Raw genomic sequence first — 18,679 nt, 5'->3', positions numbered from 1 at the left:
CGCAATTAGCATGGAGAAGACAACACTCAGTTTAGAAGACTGAGTAATCCGTATGGGAAAACCGCAATAGTCAGCATAGAAGACTGAACTATCAAACTTGGAAATTGTGTAAAAACCACATAAAATTCCAACACTTCCAACAATCCCAACGATTATACTAATGTGGTATAATAAGAGCTTCTTTTGAAGCAATAATTCCAACAAATGTTTGTAGGTAGGTGGTGATAATGTGGATAAGTGGGTTTATGATTGATTGATTGTGGTGGGTTAGAGGTTGTGTGAAATTATCAAATTGTTGGGTGAGATTGTCAGAATTGTTGTTGTTTTTGGGTGAGATTATCACTAAATGACGAAGGTTGTCTGATGAAGAGAGTGTTGATGATTTTTTCTTTTTTTTTGGTTACATGATGAGAGTGCTGATGATGATTGTCAGATAAAGGGGAAAAAATGGATGAAAGTTATAGATATCCAGGGAAAAAGGGTAATGAAGAATAAGAATGGGGAGCCTATGTATAAACTGAGCATCTTGTTTGTGACGGGCTAATCTCGTCACAAGCTGAAGACCTCTCACAAAAAGGGAGAGGGGATAAGGTGGGGCACCCTTCATATGCTTCCCCACTTATCTCTCATGGGTATTTTGTGAGAAGAAACGGTATCCGTCACAAGCTTGTGACGGATATCGCCGTCTTCAATGAGATTTTGTGATGTATAAAAGGAAAATGAAATTAAGGAGGTGACCTGATTGATTACCGGTAGTAACAGGTCAAAAATAGGCAAAGTTCAATAGAAGATAAATGAGGTCATAAGTTGGATTATTCATATTAAATAACCCAATTTTTTATTTGGTTTGCAAATGAAATAAAACTAGTCTTAAACCCCTGCAAATTGCACAGGTATACTTTCAAATTTGTTGTATCAAAAATAATGTTAAAATGATGGTTGAGTTTGTATAAAGTCATATTTAAAAATTTCAATTTAAATGATTGACAAATTAGTATATCCAACCTTAGTCATTTTTACACGTTTAACATTAAAATGGGAGACACTACTCCCGTGTAAAATATAAAAGTAATGCTAGCATATGACAAAATGAACCCGTGCAAATTGCACGGGATTGTTTTATACGTGTTGACCGTTAATCAGGGCCCGTGTATTAAACTTATTGTGTAAATTGCACGGCATTGCTCAGGATATTTGTAATCTAGGCCCGTGTACGCATGCGCATTGTAATTTTGAAATACGCAATTTACACATATTATACGCATGTGTAAATTTGTAATTTTGGCCCGCATATTAAAATTATAATATGTATAGCACGTGTAAAACAAAACCGCGTTAATTGCACCGAATTGCTTAAACTTATCGTGTGTTAGTGTCACGGTTGTTTCAATGGGAGACAATCCCGTGCAAATTCTTAGTATAGTTGTTGCAATTTACACAGACTCGTTATTTTTGAAAAAACGTACCTTTAAATTTACCCGTGGGCCAATGTAGGGACACTTATTAATTTAAAACTATTCGCTTTTGTACTATAAGTTACAAATAAAACTAAAAAAACAATTTTAAACAGATTACCATTCAATAATAAAATATACACTCATATAACTTAATTGCTTAGTTTTTTAAATATAAGTATTGTAAAAATGAATATGATTAAAATATTAATATTAAATATATTTTTTATTTAAAATGGTAAAAAAAAGCCTTTGGAATTTTTTTACTCGTATTTTTACTTAGCCAACTTTTGATCCGTCTGACCCTATGCTAACCTGACTTGGATAATCCAACCCGTTAAATCCGTTTAACAAATCTACTTACCGAATAATATTGCTAGTTAAACATGAATTTGTTCATTAGGCTAGTCAATCATTAGTAAGTATGCGTTAACACGACACTATCTGTCTTAACTTAAGATGGATCAAGTATATAACACTGTTTTATATAAGAGTATATAGATAAAAGTAATATATTTATCTTATATATACAAACGATAGTGTATAATATTTAATCCGTCTTAAATTTAAAACATCCAACACTGTCGTAAGTAAATGAGAATTTGTGATATTGGTCAGTTTACTTCTTGGTTTTTAAATGTGGCCCAATATCAAATTTGGTCCATTAACCTTGTAAGTAAATATAGCTGGCCAGCAATTAAACCCTAATTAAGAATTTGTCGTCCCCAATCGCTCTATTCCTTCTCTCTCTCACTGCATGTTTCTTCACTTTTTGTTCAACTCAATTATTTCAGTATCTCCTCAATCCCGTACTTCAAATAAAACTATGGATTCTTAATTATTATTAATGAAACAAAATTTATGGATTGTATAAATACATTTATGTATCTCATCTAATTTTTTGAGGTTTAATAATACTAATCTTTCTTGCTTAATTGTTTCATAGAGTTTTTACTTGTACATTGCACTCAATTTTATGGTACTTTATCTTCTTATTAATATGAATGATCACTTTTTTTTTTTTCCGTTATCTACACTCATCAACTTAATCAGTGTTTTTTGCTTAAATTCGTGAAAAAAATCTAATTAGCATAATTTTAAATTTGAATTCACATTTTTTGATTTTATTATGTAAAATTTATTTAAAATAAATATTTAAAGTGCTTAAATTTCATATTTTTCTTCAAATTTGTTTTATGTATTGTGAAGCCGATGAGAATTATTTTAATTTCATTTTTGTACTAACCATTAATTAATTTTTTTTTTTCAAATTTATAATTTTTTCTAAGATTTTATGTATTCTATAACAATTTAATTTTACTCATAGAAGTCACTAATTTAAGGAGTAATTGATTGTTAATGGTATATAATGTGAGTAAAGGAGATTTAGTCAACAAAAGATGTTGGGTAATTAATTCAATTGAGAACATGGGGCCTAAAAATAAAGAATGTGGGGACACTTATTGAAAAAGAATAAAATAATGTACTTTTAATTACAGGCTGACAACTCATCACTGTGGTGAAAGAATTAACTAGTGTATGAGAAATTGGTGTATAAGAGACGAATAATTAATTATGCACAGGGAGTGTGAATTGTATATTTTTATCTTTTAATCTCAACCATCCATTTTTTGAGATTCAAGGACTTAGATGAGGACTTATGGACTCAACTTAAAATGGTGATTTATATATATATATATATATATATATATATATATATATATATATATATATATATATATATATATATATATATATATATATATATATATATATAAATTAGGATTCGTCACTTAACTTAAAGTTCGGTGCGAACTTGCGAACTAAACACAGACCATCCGATAAAGTAATCTAACGGCCAGAATTAAGCACACAGGTAAAACCAAAGGTCCCAAAAAACCCCCGACATTCAATCACCCCCTAATCCTCTTTCATCTCCTTCCACCAAATACCTTTCCCCAATCTTCCTAGGAACCACACTCTGACGCCGACCACCACTACGCAACTCCACTGCCGGCGACCTTGTTTTTAGTGTGTTTCATTTATATATTTCTACCCTCCATCTATCTCATTTATGGTCCCTCCATATCTCAAATACACACAACTACCATTACCAATACCCGTCGGAGCTGCCACCAGTCGATTATTGATGATGACATCACCATTCATTCGTACCGCCACGACGACATCGCGGCGATGACATCACTAAGTCGACGGTTTGATGGAGTATGTGACTCGGATCTCACTCTTTTTTTAAAACTTTCTGATTTGAATCCTTAGATCTATTAAAAACTATATTTTATTTGCTTAATCGCAAATAAATGGGTTGCTGCCAACAACGACTTGGTGGTGATGGTCGTGGTATGAGATGCTAATGTCAATGGTGGTCGTGGTTGGTGGTGCCTGACTTCAGGTGAGGGATGTTGAGAGATTAGGCGTGGATACATGAAGTACCATCCTCGGATACACGTATGAATACTACTAGATACTCGTATGATAGAGGTATGGCCTTTCTTCATTATAATCTGCATAATCTTGTGTCCATCATCTTTGAGTCTAATAATCGTATGTTGTGTGTTTTTAGGAGTAGCTGAGGAACAGCTTGTGTTGTTACAAGAAATTGCTTCTGAAGGAGCGAAATGCCCAAAAAAAAATCCTGGTTGCAGCTGAATTATGGTTCACTGCAGGCTCCACCAGTTCCATTCTGCTGATTATTCACATTCCATAATCTTGTTGGTGTAAGCTCCTGATTGGTTACACTTCTGTTCTTCTGCAATTCTCCTATTTCTTTGTTGTTTTCAATCAATTTTTGGTACTTTGTTGTTTGATTTATTTAGTTATATTTGTGCGTAACTTGTGAATCATTGCATTGTGCTTGGATTTTTCTGTTTTCTAATCAATTTCTATGCATTGATTAGACAGTACAAAATATCCTCATTACCATTTTAAGAATAATGTTAGTTACTTGTTGGGGGAGCGGAGTGGGGACGGAGGTATTTCATACGGAATTATTGGTAATCCCATATAATTCAGTTTAAGATTAGTTTTTATAATGTGAAAGTTATTGTACCGGCAAATTCCAACTCGACATCGTTAACTGGCTTATATTTTCAAATAATAGTATCGGTCTCATTTTCGTGTGCCATCTTTAGACAGAAGTTGGAACACGAAGATGGGCTAAAGAATGGGAATGAACCATAGAATTAAAAGAAGATATGAAGGTTTGGCCGAAAGCATTGATTTTGGTTTGTCGAGTTATTGTGAAAGAATGGGAATGTGAAAGAATGGGAATGTGAAAGTTATTGTACCAGCAAGTGTGCCTACTACCATGTTCTAGGCCTTTTTAAGTTTAGAGCTGGCTATTAGCTTGCGAGTTTGAATCTATGATAGATGGTTACTGGTCACATAGTGCTCAAAAATATATTTTAATCTGATAACTCACATGTTTGAATCTATGATAGGTGGTTAGAGTCATTGTTATGACTTTCAAGAATCTGCTTCCAAGATCGACATTTGGTGCCCAGATGGTGGACCTTGGAATGTCGCAGATCGTTCAGAATCTGAAAGCTCATGCTTGGGGCGACGAGGTAAGGAATAATTTAGTTTGTTTGGTCAGAAACATGTAACAAGATATGGACTGGGACTATCCATAGCGTTCGGCTTAGGACAGATCTCTTGTTCTTCTACTTTCTTTTTCAATCGTCAATGATGTCATTGTTTTATCCAACTTATATTCCATATTTTTTTGGGGTGGCAACAGGACCTTGTGGAGGCCTTAAACCAGCTAGAGGAAGGCCTGAAGGATAATATCAAGTTGTTGAGTTCATTTGACAAGTATAAGTAGGAAGTTCTTCTGGGTCATCTTTACTGGACCAGAATGACAACATTCCAGCTGCCTGGCCTTCTGCAAATCACATCTGATGGCATGCTCTGCAGAAGATATCCGGACTCTGAACCAAAACCATGCCAAAGAAAGGACATTATTTTAATAATAAGATCCATTGCAAATAAAATGTTGGAGATTGTTTTAATAATAAATTTGGTCGAACATTAGTGCCATAAGTTTTTCCTTACTTTATAATTCATTTCTAGGAAGCCCGATTAACAATGACAATTTATACTAATTTATTGTCGGTTTAGTCCCATGTTCAATTTGAGAACGCTCTTGCATTTTCTTTTATGCTATTGTATACACCTCCGTTGGCCGACCTTTATCTTGCAAGCTAGATACACGTTTTTACCATGCTAGATACATACATCTACCTTACTAGATACACGTCTTTAACAAGTTAGATACACTTGTTTTCCTTACTAGATACACATCTCTAGCAAGCTAGATACAACCCTCTATCCTGCTAGATACATACCTCTACCTTACTAGATACACGTCTTTAAAAAGTTATACACACTTGTTTACCTTACTAGATACACATCTCTAGCAAGCTAGATACACATCTCTAGCAAGCTAGATACACGTCTTTAACAAGTTAGATACACTTGTTTATCTTACTAGATACACATCTCTAGCAAACTAGCTACACCCCTTTACCTTGCTAGATACAGACCTTTGTAAGCTAGATACACTTTTTTACCTTGCTAGATACACATCTCTGGTAGCTAGATACACTCATTTAACTTGCTAGATACACTCATTTAACTTGCTAGATACACTCATTTACCTTACTAGATACATCCCTTTACCTTGGTAGATACACCATTATACATGGTCCTTATTTTTAATATTTGTTAAAAATACCAATGATAAAAAGAAAAACAATTATCGTATTTTGGTATTGTTGTACTATCTATATAAAGGTCAAAACAACATATATCTATGGTCCAGAATTACTAATAGTAGTGTAGAAATTATGTAGATGTACTTTCACATGAAATTATGTAAATATTTTCAGCATTAGCGATTCATTTGAGTTACTTGGTATTTGGTTGTATTGACATGTGATTCCCTGAATTACAACACGATGTTTGATATATACGTTCTGATTACATAAGAAAGTGTCTTGTTTAATTTGGGATTTTCCTCTTTTGTATTACGTTGCTATGAGAATTAATGAATTTTGATGCGATAAATGCAGCCTATATCGGTTCAATGTGCGTCACAGTTGAACCAATACTAATAAGACAATGTGTGTAATGTCCATAGGGATTCAGGATGCAATTCACCAGTTTGCTGCTCAGCAAAGTTTGCATAATTTGACGCACGGAATACGCACAGGAAGCTAAGAAGAACAATTTGAACACGAAATAGTGTATAGATGCTGATTACAAACATGATCTGAGAATGACAAAGACGCCTTGGATAAATATTCTTAGCTTGCCCATGATGCAGACTTTAAATATGCTTTTTCAATACCAAATACTCATGAAAGCAAGCAAAACTCCATTCAGTTACCCCTGATGTCATGTACAAAAGCAAGCAAAACTCAGTTGGAGTCATGTTTTTTGGGCTTCTTCAATACCAAATACACAAATACACATTGTAGAGTTGATAGATACAACTCCATTCAGTTACCCCTGATGTCGTCTCTGGCATTCATCTCCAGGTTAGGAGCTTACTTCCTTTTTCCCATATCAGTTTACTCACGCCACCACTAACTCGCTACAGATCCCACGACGACCAAATCGTAGCTCACAATGCTTAATCCCGAATAGTTGACACGAATGAAAAATGCTTACTTCCTTTCAGACTCACACGAATAAGCAAATCGTAGCTCACAATTCTTACTTCCTTTCAGACTCAAATGAATGAGCAATGCCAATACCAATTCCATATTTTCGAAACCAACAACACGTACTAATAATCTCATACGGACAAATCAATCAACCTTAATTATACTGTCAATCAACCTTAATAATAATCTCAACAAATCAATTCTTAATCCACATGTATTATCATGCATACGGACAAGTGCAGAGAAGCATGGGACATGATATTGGCAAACTAAAAAATACAAGGATCTAATTAAAAACCAAAGGTAATACCGTATGATTTCAATTCCCAAATAATTTAATATGAAGGTGGCTCTGATACCACTTGTTAGAATTAATCCGAATAGAAACCAATAACTTCATACTAAATTACTCGGTAAACTGTAGAGCGGAAGCGTACCTGATTATATGACGAAAGGTTGGGATAAACCGTCTGAAGGGACGGTCTTGGATTAGGTCTTCTAGTAGACACACATACCATGGGGATCTCTCTCCGATGGGATGCGGGGAGACTAGGTTATTGTGTCTTCTGGGGACCATAACTTAGGGTGACTTATATATAGTCTCCTTAATCTAATGCGCCCATCATGCATTAGTAACCTAATGGGTATCTACACAATTAAGATATCCGGCCCATACTTTATAAGACGTAATTAATATGCCCGTATTATATTATCCAGATGGATCACTATATTGGGCTAAACTTAAACGATAGCAAATAAATACAATCTGTATAATAGTGTGTCCACATAAATAGTATTGGACCCAATATTCTTACAATCTCCCACTTGGGTCAAATACTGAATCTTGTGTGACACCGAAAAATTGTATTCATTTTATAACCTTACGCGCTCAACGAGTGCTATCAACATTCCAACCGTCTTATGCAATTCAGTCCATCAATCATACTAACATAGGATCAAAGCGGCCTTTGCTACAGTTTGTCGTAACAGGACCCTCAATGGTCACGTATGCCAATATAACCAACGACATGAATCTAATATAGGTGCGTAGCATGGAAACAACATCCAAATGTGATCCAAAATATGTATATTTCCAACTGGTCCACCTTAGTGAGATCAACCAAAATAACACAGAGTGAAACCGTAAACCGAAAACCTTATTTCTGCAGAACTTAATAATCAGTAAACTTTAATGTGTCTAACATGACAAACTCCCACTTAAAATGAATTTCCTTAAAACCGAAACACCCATTTGAGCAATTAGCTCAAGAAAGACCGTGGGTGGTAATTCTTTAGTAAGCGGATCCGCAAAATGGAGTTTGTATCAACATGTATAATTGACACATTTTTCACTCGAATTGTTTCTTAAACAATACATCACTTATATTGTTATTAGAAACTTTACTGATTTGTACATTTGTCGAGAATAACTTAAATGGTCTTTCAATACCGTACTTAATTTGCTGACCTTATGACAAATGTTCATAACCAACTAGGAGTCGAAATACCAATTGATCTCAACCTGAATCGATCTCCTATAAATAATGTTTTGTTCCAAATATAAATGACCAACAATATATTTGTCGCCTTAGTGGATCCAAGATCCTAATCCGTATTGCCTTAATATCTATCCAACAAACTTTAGAATGTACGCAATATCCAAATGCATACAAGCTAAATATATACCATAATACTTAAACACATTAAATATTTCGAGACACCGAATTTAAGCATTAATGAATTTTTTCGAATATTTTCCTTAGGGCATTTGAGACTAATTTGTCTCCTTTACTGAAAGGGTATTAACTAGAAATATTTACTTACTCCCACCGAATCTTGAGTATCTACAATCATCTACCCATTCATCTAAAACAAATAAGATGACAAAGAAGGCGATTTGTAATCTTTATGACGGAAAACCTTACTTGAGATTTATTGGATGAATTCCCTTATTGCAGAAAATCTACTTTGAATCTATTGAATCAAAGTTCTAGTTACTGCACTGAATAGTTTCATCAATGTCACCATTAAGAGACAAATCTTTAACATTCATCCAATGTAACCGAAAAAACGAATATGCCAAAATATCCTTATAGTCATTATCAACAAAGTGATCCTAAATGTTGCATTACCTTTTACACCCTTCTTGGTAACAAATGAATATTTGAAACCAATATATTTCACAACTTTAGGTGATGGAACAAAGTCCAAATATCATCATTCATCAAATGACTTATTTTCTTTATGGCATCAATCCACTTATATGAGTTAGGACCTTCAATGGTTTGGCAAAAGTAGATTAAATCATTTTTACCATTCCATTATCTAACTCTTATTACAACTAGTTAGTCCGTCACTACATTGTTGTTCATTTTTATCCATATAGGAAAACAATATAATTAATGTAGTTGTATTTACCTTATTATGTGGATCTTCTAATGAATTGGTTATTGAGATATTTGAGTTTGTTTAAACAAATTGATCTTATAATCATGTATAAGGAGACTTAAAACAATGTCAATTACCTTTTCTCCCACTCAAACTCAACATTCTCAATGAACCCGTTAATTTCCGTCTTAAATAGCTTTATTGTGGGATCATTACTTTACTACCCTTAAAACTTTAAGTACTATCCAACAAAATAGTCATTGACTATCCTTAAGTCCAATTATTAATCTTATGACTTTTAAACCTCAACCTTAATTAATTGGACATACCGAATGTGTACATTATTTACACTATGATTAAATAGTCAATGGTATTGTTAGAAATTTATCCAGAGATAGCTGCAATCTTAAGAACTTATAACTAGAGTAATATGGAAAAGAGTATGACAAACCACACTCCTTACCAAGCCTTAGGATCTTGTTTGCATACATTCTACACCATCCATATTAAGAATCCTCATATGGTGTAATATCAAATGTAAGATCGAACATCTCTAGCAATTCTTTAGAAATAACCTTGACGTTGTTATCCTTAATAGTCATTTGCCAAAGTATTAACACTTAGATCAAAGATGACATAATTATTCCTTTACTGAGTAAAATAACTCAGTCAAATATCATTTAAAACGTCAAGAACTCAAAACTTCTCACAAATGAGATTTAGATATCCATGCCTAAGATCTGTCTACAAATTAACATAATAATTTAAACCATTAATATTTAGATGTAGAATGGTTCACCTTTCCGTATATATGTCAATAATGAGACATTAAAAAAAATTGGGTATCTAATCTCCCTTTAACCCTTAAATATGAATATCCGAAGTAAAGGGGCTAACAATTTCATTTTGACACAAAACTTTAATTTTCCTTTTAATGTGTCATACCGAAGAGAAATTGCAGTCTCTTAATTCTTCTTTATATCCACTGAACTTTAATGCAAGTTTACTTATAAAGTATTTCAATCTAAACTATACAAAGCTATCAAAAATGATAGATTGCCATTATTTGAATTAGGAAAACACAAAATTTATTTTTCAATGGACAATAAACCAAATTTGCCCATTTGAAAAATATCTGAATTCCACCTAAGGTGGTACCAAAAAGAATTTTCCAAATTCAAATAAAGGAATAAGTCGTTAATGATAACTAAAATAGTTGACTGTCTCAAACTCAGATGATGACTTGTCCCCAAATAGATGAATCTTTCATCATCACTTGGCTTGTCATATCTTAGTTATACTTGCATCAATCTCCTTATGTGGGTGAAAAAACAAATCCACCCACCAAACATGATTAGATATAAAAATTAACCTTAGACAAACCGAATGAGAAGCTTAACTTTACCGAAACGCAAGGCTTTAAAACTGATACTAGATTTTCCTTCTATGTCAAAACTCTTAACAAACTAATGACTAAAAAAAAAGTCTAACCTTATGTTTGTTATTATTTCTTTGAGTTTGACTTTTGCAGCTTCTTAATTAACTGAAAAAATGCCCTTAAATATTTCCTTAATGTCGCCTTAGATAATCACTAAACATGCATTTTAAATGTACTACTCCTCAAATCACGTTAGTCCACACGATACTTTAATCCTTATGAGTAGCAATTATACATTCTCAAAGCAATGTTAAGATTATCGCAACCCGAAATAAGTATCTACATTCTCTTACCATTCATTTGATAAATGGTTTCATCCGAATTGAGAATGTAACGGAATATGACAGATATAATGAACATAAATGTCAACTGAATGAACAAAACAATGTCCTTATATTTTGAATAAATTCAAATAATTAAAGTGTCCTTGCAAAATTAAATATTTAGTCTTTGGACATAAATACTAACTAATTAAAGACAATACTCTTTAGTGATTGTAATCAAATATTGACGATAAACTCACATCGAATACTAAGCCTTCCTTTGGGCCGACTCAATATTCACATGAAAATCCGAATAATCGTCACATATTTATTACCCAACGTGTATATGTAATTCGGCCAAATAATGGCCTTCCTTTGGGCCGACCATTATTCGTATGAACTACACACACTAAACCAAAAATTGAATTTATTCACCTTAAAATTAAACTTTATGGGCATAATCCTTATGAGTGTCATAAACATAATGACACTCCATTAACTTGATTTTCAGATTCAAATATTGGCATCCCCATCAACACAAGACACCTAGCACAACATTAAGTTTAGTCTTTGGACATAAAATTAACTTGTAAGTGGTCATCTTGGTGTAGTGATCAAGTATTAACAATAAATTCCTGTCAAACATTAAGCCTTCCTTTGGGCCGACTTAATATTCACATGAAAACCTTACAATTGTTACATACTTACCACCACAAGCATGACTGAATTTCGGCCAAATAATAGCCTTCCTTTGGGCCGACCATTATCCGCATGAAACTCAATCACACACTGTAGTCATAATATTCTAAATCATTCAACTTACACAATAGAGGTTACTTTGGCAACTTATTGTGTCGATCAAACAACCTAAAATATTAGACCCGTTATTATAAATTCGATTGGCCAGTTATGAAATCTGAAAACACAAGTACTTAATTGACAAGTGACTTAACCTTAATGATAATATACAAAACTTTATCAAAACAATTCCTTAGTCTCATAAGTATGTAAGCTTAACCGACCATACAAATACAAACCTTAGTTTTCACTCGTCATTACCTTAAACGTTTGCAAAATAGACCAATGCCAATTAGTGCAAAACTTAGTGCTAATCCATAATCCAAAAGAAAAACGAAGTCCCCATAGAGAGCGTTCAAGGAATTTATTAGCATGCAGTTCATATACCATGTGAGTACATAAAATGTGTCGAAACCAAATTTTAGTTCCTTCCAGAACTTAATTAAACCCAATTATAAACATGTATCAAAACATTAACTTAATTAACCTTATTTCGATTGCCTGAAGAATTACTGGAAGGCATGCCCAAGATCAATCGGGTAAAAAACCAAGGCACATCAACCATATAATTATGCCATAACAGATGTACAGATTTAATAAATCCCGAAGCTCCATAACAAGTACCATAAAAACATGCTGTGAATTTGGAGGCCGCACAAGCAAAGGTCAAACTTGGAAGTAGATTAATAAATTGATGAGATGAGACTAGGCTGAGAACTAAATTTGTCAATCATCGTATTCATCAACTTAGCCGAGGTACTGAACCCAATGCCTTAACCCACAATATTATGCACCACTAATAATCCCTTACTATTGTAAAAGCCACCAACCGAAGCATATATGAATCATGTATGTGGAGATGGACAAATCAACACACCAATTCACCGTACACATTAGTCATTAACACTTCATGCGTATTATTAGGCCTCGTAATATATTACTCCGTATATCTCATTACTCAGTAATTATACAAGTTAAATCTCAATTCACCGAAAGCACTTACTGAGGTTAAACATAAACAGACGCCTCAACGACTCAACACGAGATCGAGTCAATTAACGCAATAAACTCTTAAGCCAAATAAGCATTAATGTCATGAATCTAAACTGAATATCCAAGCGGTCATAATGTAAAATTAATAGCGGTATAATATGAGATGATTAGATGAGATATACATATAATTCTAATCGTATAAGTATCACAATATGGCGTATGAAATCCAACTCTAATCCAATTTACTCAAATCAATTGACCACAATAAAACAAAAAATGGTCTACCACTTGATCAGACGTGGACAAAATCAGGCAAATTCATGCAATATGAAAACAATGATGCCATTACAAATCCACCATAATTAAGAAAACCTCATCAAACAAAAGTATAAGACATAATTGACGGTTGTTCATCAGCAAACACAATCCAGATCGAACACCGTACAACTTAATAACACCATCCCAAATAATTTAATATGAAGGTGGCTCTGATACCCCTTGTTAGAATTAATCCGAATAGAAACCAATAACTTCATACTAAATTACTCGGTAAACTGTAGAGCGGAAGCGTACCTGATTATATGACGAAAGGTTGGGATAAACCGTCTGAAGGGACGGTCTTCAGGATTAGGTCTTCTAGTAGACACACATACCATGGGGATCTCTCTACTGATGGGATGCGGGGAGACTAGGTTATTGTGTGCTACCAGGGACCATAACCCAGGTGACTTATATATAGTCTCCTTAATCTAATGCGCCCATCATGCATTAGTAACCTAATGGGTATCTACACAATTAAGATATCCGGCCCATACTTTATAAGACGTAATTAATATGCCCGTATTATATTATCCAGATGGATCACTATATTGGGCTAAACTTAAACGATAGCAAATAAATACAATCTGTATAATAGTGTGTCCACATAAATAGTATTGGACCCAATATTCTTACAATCAGACCTGAAATCTTTCGATTTGTTCAAAAAAATTACAATTTTTTATTAGTTTTGAACATTGTTTATAGTTTATTTAAGATTAAAACCACATGACTTTTCAGTCACCGCCGTGGTCCGGAGATGCGCCATTCTTGTGCTCGTCATCGTCGGCGGCAACAGGTTGGGAGTCAGTTTCCGAGGATTGGAGAAAGGGGGGGATAAGTAAACAGGTAACTCCAATATAATGTCCGTCATTGTCATGGTTGACGGAGGTGTCGCCGGGATAAATGGCGTCTGCTTTGGTGGTTCTTGTGCGGCAGCGGCGTGGAAAGTTTGGGTTTAAGGTAGGCTTGTTCAAAATATGGTTGGGTTATGAATGTTTGACAGTAGGTGAGATATTAGAAGTTGGGTCTTTTATGTGGATAGTAAAGTCAGACTTTTACAAGTACTTCAGTTCGTATTGAACTTTAGTTCGCACCTGACCCCGCCCCTATATATATATATATATATATATATATAGAGAGAGAGAGAGAGAGAGAGAGAGAGAGAGAGAGAGAGAGAGAGAGAGAGAGAGAGAGAGAGAGAGAGAGAGAGAGAGAGAGAGAGAGAGAGGATCATTTAAGTCCATTTATTTTGGTTGAATCCATAAGTGCTAATCTAGACCATTAGATGTAATAGATGAGTGGTTTAGATTAGATTAAAGTGGATGGCCAAGATTAAAACAAATCAAACCCTAATTCTCTCTCACATTTCCCTCACTTCTCATTCTCTCACATCTCACCCACTTCTCTCTCTCACATTTCTCCCATAAATCCGCCGCCCCCGAACCAGGCCACCACCGGCCCACCAGCGCCGCCCTCGCCACCACCAAGTTGACGCCACTATCACACCATCTTCCCTTTCTCCCTCTTCTCCTGCCGCCGCCAGCCTCCTCGGCCGCCCACGTACCAGGCCATCACCGTTCTTGGTCACGCACCACCACCGCCATCTTCGTCTTCTCCCTCCTACCTACCACGTCTGCCACCTCACTTCCCTTCTCCTTTTTTTTTCAGATCTGTATTTTCAGGTTTGTTGGGTGTTTTTTGAAGTTGTCGGGTGGTGGTGGTGGGGTATTGATGTCGTGGGTCAGGTTGGAGCTTCGGTGGTGATGTCGTAGGGTGGTAGTGGGATGAGGTTTTTTTCATTTTTTTTTCATTTTTTCTTCTACTGCCGTATGGGTGAGTGGGTGGGTGGGTTGGGGTTGGGGGTAGGGATGGGAAACGTGTTTGTGGTGGTGTAGTGCGTGATGGGTCTGTCGTCATTTTTTTTTTTCAGATTTGAAATAATGAGTGGTTGGTGGTGGTGTTGATTTTTACTATTTGGAGGTGGTGATTCTGTGGTGGTTGGGGTAGGAGGTGGTAGGATGGTGGTGGTGGTATAAAGTTACACTTTTGAGTACTAAAGTTACACTTTTGAGTACTAAAGTTACAAATTCAAGGACTGAAGTTATCCTCGCAATACAATAAAATTACAATTCTATTGACTAATCTTACACCTCCGTTCTAAAGTTACATTTTTGAAGGACAAAAAGTTACACATAAAAGGACTAAAGTTACAATAGCAATGAATATTAATTCAAATTTTTACATACAACCCACTATACGACTAAAGTTACGATTCTAACGACTAAAGTTACACTTGAAAGGGGTAAAGTTACACTCGTAAAAGTATATATAAATTCAAATTTATGCATAGAAACCACCATACGACTAAATTTACACTTAAAACGACTAAAGTTACACCTAAAACGACTAAAGTTACATATATTTTTTTTAATATTACATAAATTCAAATTTATAAACTCAAAATTTCATATACACAATGACCTTAAAAGCTAAAAATTCCACTCATAAATCAATAAATGACTAAAGTTACGCTCATAAAGAAGTAAAGTTACACTCAGAAAAAGATTGGCTAAGAATAGGACTTAGGGACTCAACCAAAATTAGGGACTCATCTGAACCTATCTCTCTCTCTCTCTCTCTCTCTCTCTATATATATATATATATATATATATATATATATATATATATATATATATATATATAGAAAGGATCATGTAAATCCACCTTTTTTGGTTGAGTCCATAAGTTCTAATCTAAGCCTTTGGATGGGAAAAAGGAAGGGCTGAGATTAGATCAAAATGAAGGAATGAAGGGTTGAGATTAGATTAAAATATGTGGCTGAGAATGAATTGAATATAAACCCTAATTCCTCTCATTTTTTCTCATTTGACTCCTCTCACAACATACCAACCCTAATTTCTCTCTTCCTTTTCTCTCTCTAAACAAACCCTAAAACCACCACCACCACCTCTTCTTCTCTTGTCGCCCCTGCCGCACCACGCCCCTGCCGCGCCTCCTTTCCTCCACCTCCTTTCCTGTGCCGCACCACGCCACACCTTCCTCCTCTGCCGCCTCTGTCCCCTTCTCTTTTCTCATTTTTTTTCCAGATCTAAGAGTTTGGGGTTGTTGTTGGTTGTTGCATTTTGGGGGTAGTGGTGGATGTGAGAAATGCGGTCGGTGGGTCTGCCGCCTCTCTTTCTTTCTTTTTTTTTTTTTTTTTTTTTTTTTTTTTTAAATCGGATCTGAGAAAACTAGTGGTTGGGGTTGGTTGTTGCGGTATGTGGGAGATACGGCTGGTGGTGCGCGGTGGGTCTGCCGCCTTCCTCTCTATCTCTCTCTCTCTCTTTTTTTTTTTTAATTTCAGATCTGAGATAATAAGTGGTTAGTATTGGTTGCCGTGTTTTTTTTTTTGCTAGTGGTGGGACCGTGGTGGTGGCGTAGTCGTGGTTGGGGTAGGAGGTGGTTGATAAAAGTAATTTTTATTAGTATAAAGTTTCAATTCCGGGGACTAAAGTTACAAATTTAAGGACTAGAGTTACACTCGTAGGACAATAAAATTACATCTCTGTTGACTAAACTTTTAACTCCAGACTAAAGTTACAATCTTGAAAAACAAAAGTTACACCTGAAAGGAAAATTACAAAATTAATTATTAATTTAAATTTTTACATACAAACTAATATATAACTAAAGTTAGGACTCCAACGACTATAGTTACACTTGAAAGGGGTAAAGTTATACTAGTAAAAGTATATAAATTCAAATTTATGCATAGAAACCATCATAGGACTAAAGTTATAATTTAAACGACTAAAGTTACACTTATAAGGCAGTGAAGTTACACTCCTGAAATTACATAAATTCAAATTTATTTATTTAAAATTACATTTTTATACCATAAATTAAAATTTTTGTAAAAAAAAAAGGCTTGAAAAGGTTGAAGTTACACTATAAAAGTTAAAGTTACACTCAAAAGTCATTAAATGAATAAAGTTACACTCATAATGCAGTAGAGTTACACTCAGAAAATGTGTGGCTGAGAATAAGACTTAGGTACTCAACCAAAATGAAGGACTTACTTGAACTTATCTTTATTTCTCTCTCTCTCTCTCTCTCTCTCTCTCTCTCTCTCTCTCTCTCTCTCTCTCTCTCTCTCTCTCTCTCTCTATATATATATATATATATATATATATATATATATATATATATATATATATATATATATATATATGTATGTATATATATATATATATATATATGTATGTATATATATATATATATATATATATGTCTGAGAGGAAGGATCAACTAAGGTCCTCTATATATTTGAGTCCATAAGTCCTATTGTGAGCCATTGGATGGAGGGAGATGGATGGCCAAGATCAACCTCCAAAAGTGCGTTTATGTACTAATATCACTCATTCTCTCCTCCTTCACTAATCCTTCTAATTAATCACTAATTTACTATAACTTCTTTTCCTCTCATCCACTTCTCTCATATATCACACAACTCATCTTCTCTCTAAAACCCCAAAAAAAAAAAAAAAACCCAAAAAATCCAAATAAATAAAAAACCCAAAACCCAAATAAATAAATAAAACCCAAAAATCCAATTAAATCAAAAAACCCAAAAAATCCAATTAAATCAAAAAACCCAAATAAATCATTCATTCTTCTCTTCCTCATTCACCACCACCCACCACTATCCCACCCGACACCAACTCACCGCCCACCACCACCGCCGCCACCGCACCAACGCCAACTTTTTTTTTTTTTTTTTTTTTTTTTTTTTTGGTCTTTATTTTCATGTTTTGAGTTGTCTTTTCCATTCATTTTTTGTTGTTGTCTTTTATTTTCTTTTATTTTGTTACTTCTCCTTTTTTATTCATTTTCTCAGATCTCTTCTTGTTATACTTTTTTTTAAGATTTCGGGTTTTAAATCTTGTTATTTGGTTTATTTTAGATTTCGGGTTTGGTTGGGTTGTTGGTTTTTTGGTTTTATTATTGTTATTTGGTTTTTTGTTTTTGTTATTATGAGTTTTTTTGGTTTTTTTATTATTTTTTTTTCATATTTTTCATATTTATTGTTTGATTTTTTAACTATTTACGACTAAAGTTATACATTTTATGACCAAAGTTATACAAAAATGCACCAAAGTTATACAAAAAATGGACTAAAGTTATACAAAAAATTGGACTAAAGTTATACAAAAATGAACCAGAGTTATACAAAAATGAACCAAAGTTATACAAAAATGAACCAAAGTTATACAAGAATGGACCAAAGTTATACAAATATGGACTAAAGTTATACAAATATGGACTAAAGTTATA

At 34.0% G+C, this 18,679-nt stretch overlaps 1 long non-coding RNA gene across 2 annotated transcripts; it reads left to right on the top strand.

Annotated features, from left to right (window-relative positions):
• The first annotated feature begins 3,279 nt into the window (after nucleotides 1–3,279).
• Nucleotides 3,280–5,662, top strand: LOC141611391 (uncharacterized). 2 transcript variants are annotated; one of them, XR_012528610.1, is made up of 5 exons: nucleotides 3,280–3,680; nucleotides 3,868–3,956; nucleotides 4,039–4,192; nucleotides 4,916–5,041; nucleotides 5,215–5,662. It is a non-coding gene; the product is annotated as an uncharacterized LOC141611391 (long non-coding RNA). The 2 variants fall into 2 exon arrangements; XR_012528609.1 differs by having other exon boundaries at nucleotides 3,281–3,956.
• Nucleotides 5,663–18,679: the final 13,017 nt, after the last annotated feature.

Source organism: Silene latifolia, chromosome 11 (assembly GCF_048544455.1).
Source record: "Silene latifolia isolate original U9 population chromosome 11, ASM4854445v1, whole genome shotgun sequence".
Lineage (NCBI taxonomy): Eukaryota > Viridiplantae > Streptophyta > Magnoliopsida > Caryophyllales > Caryophyllaceae > Silene > Silene latifolia.
This window is presented reverse-complemented; position numbering and strand designations above follow the sequence as displayed.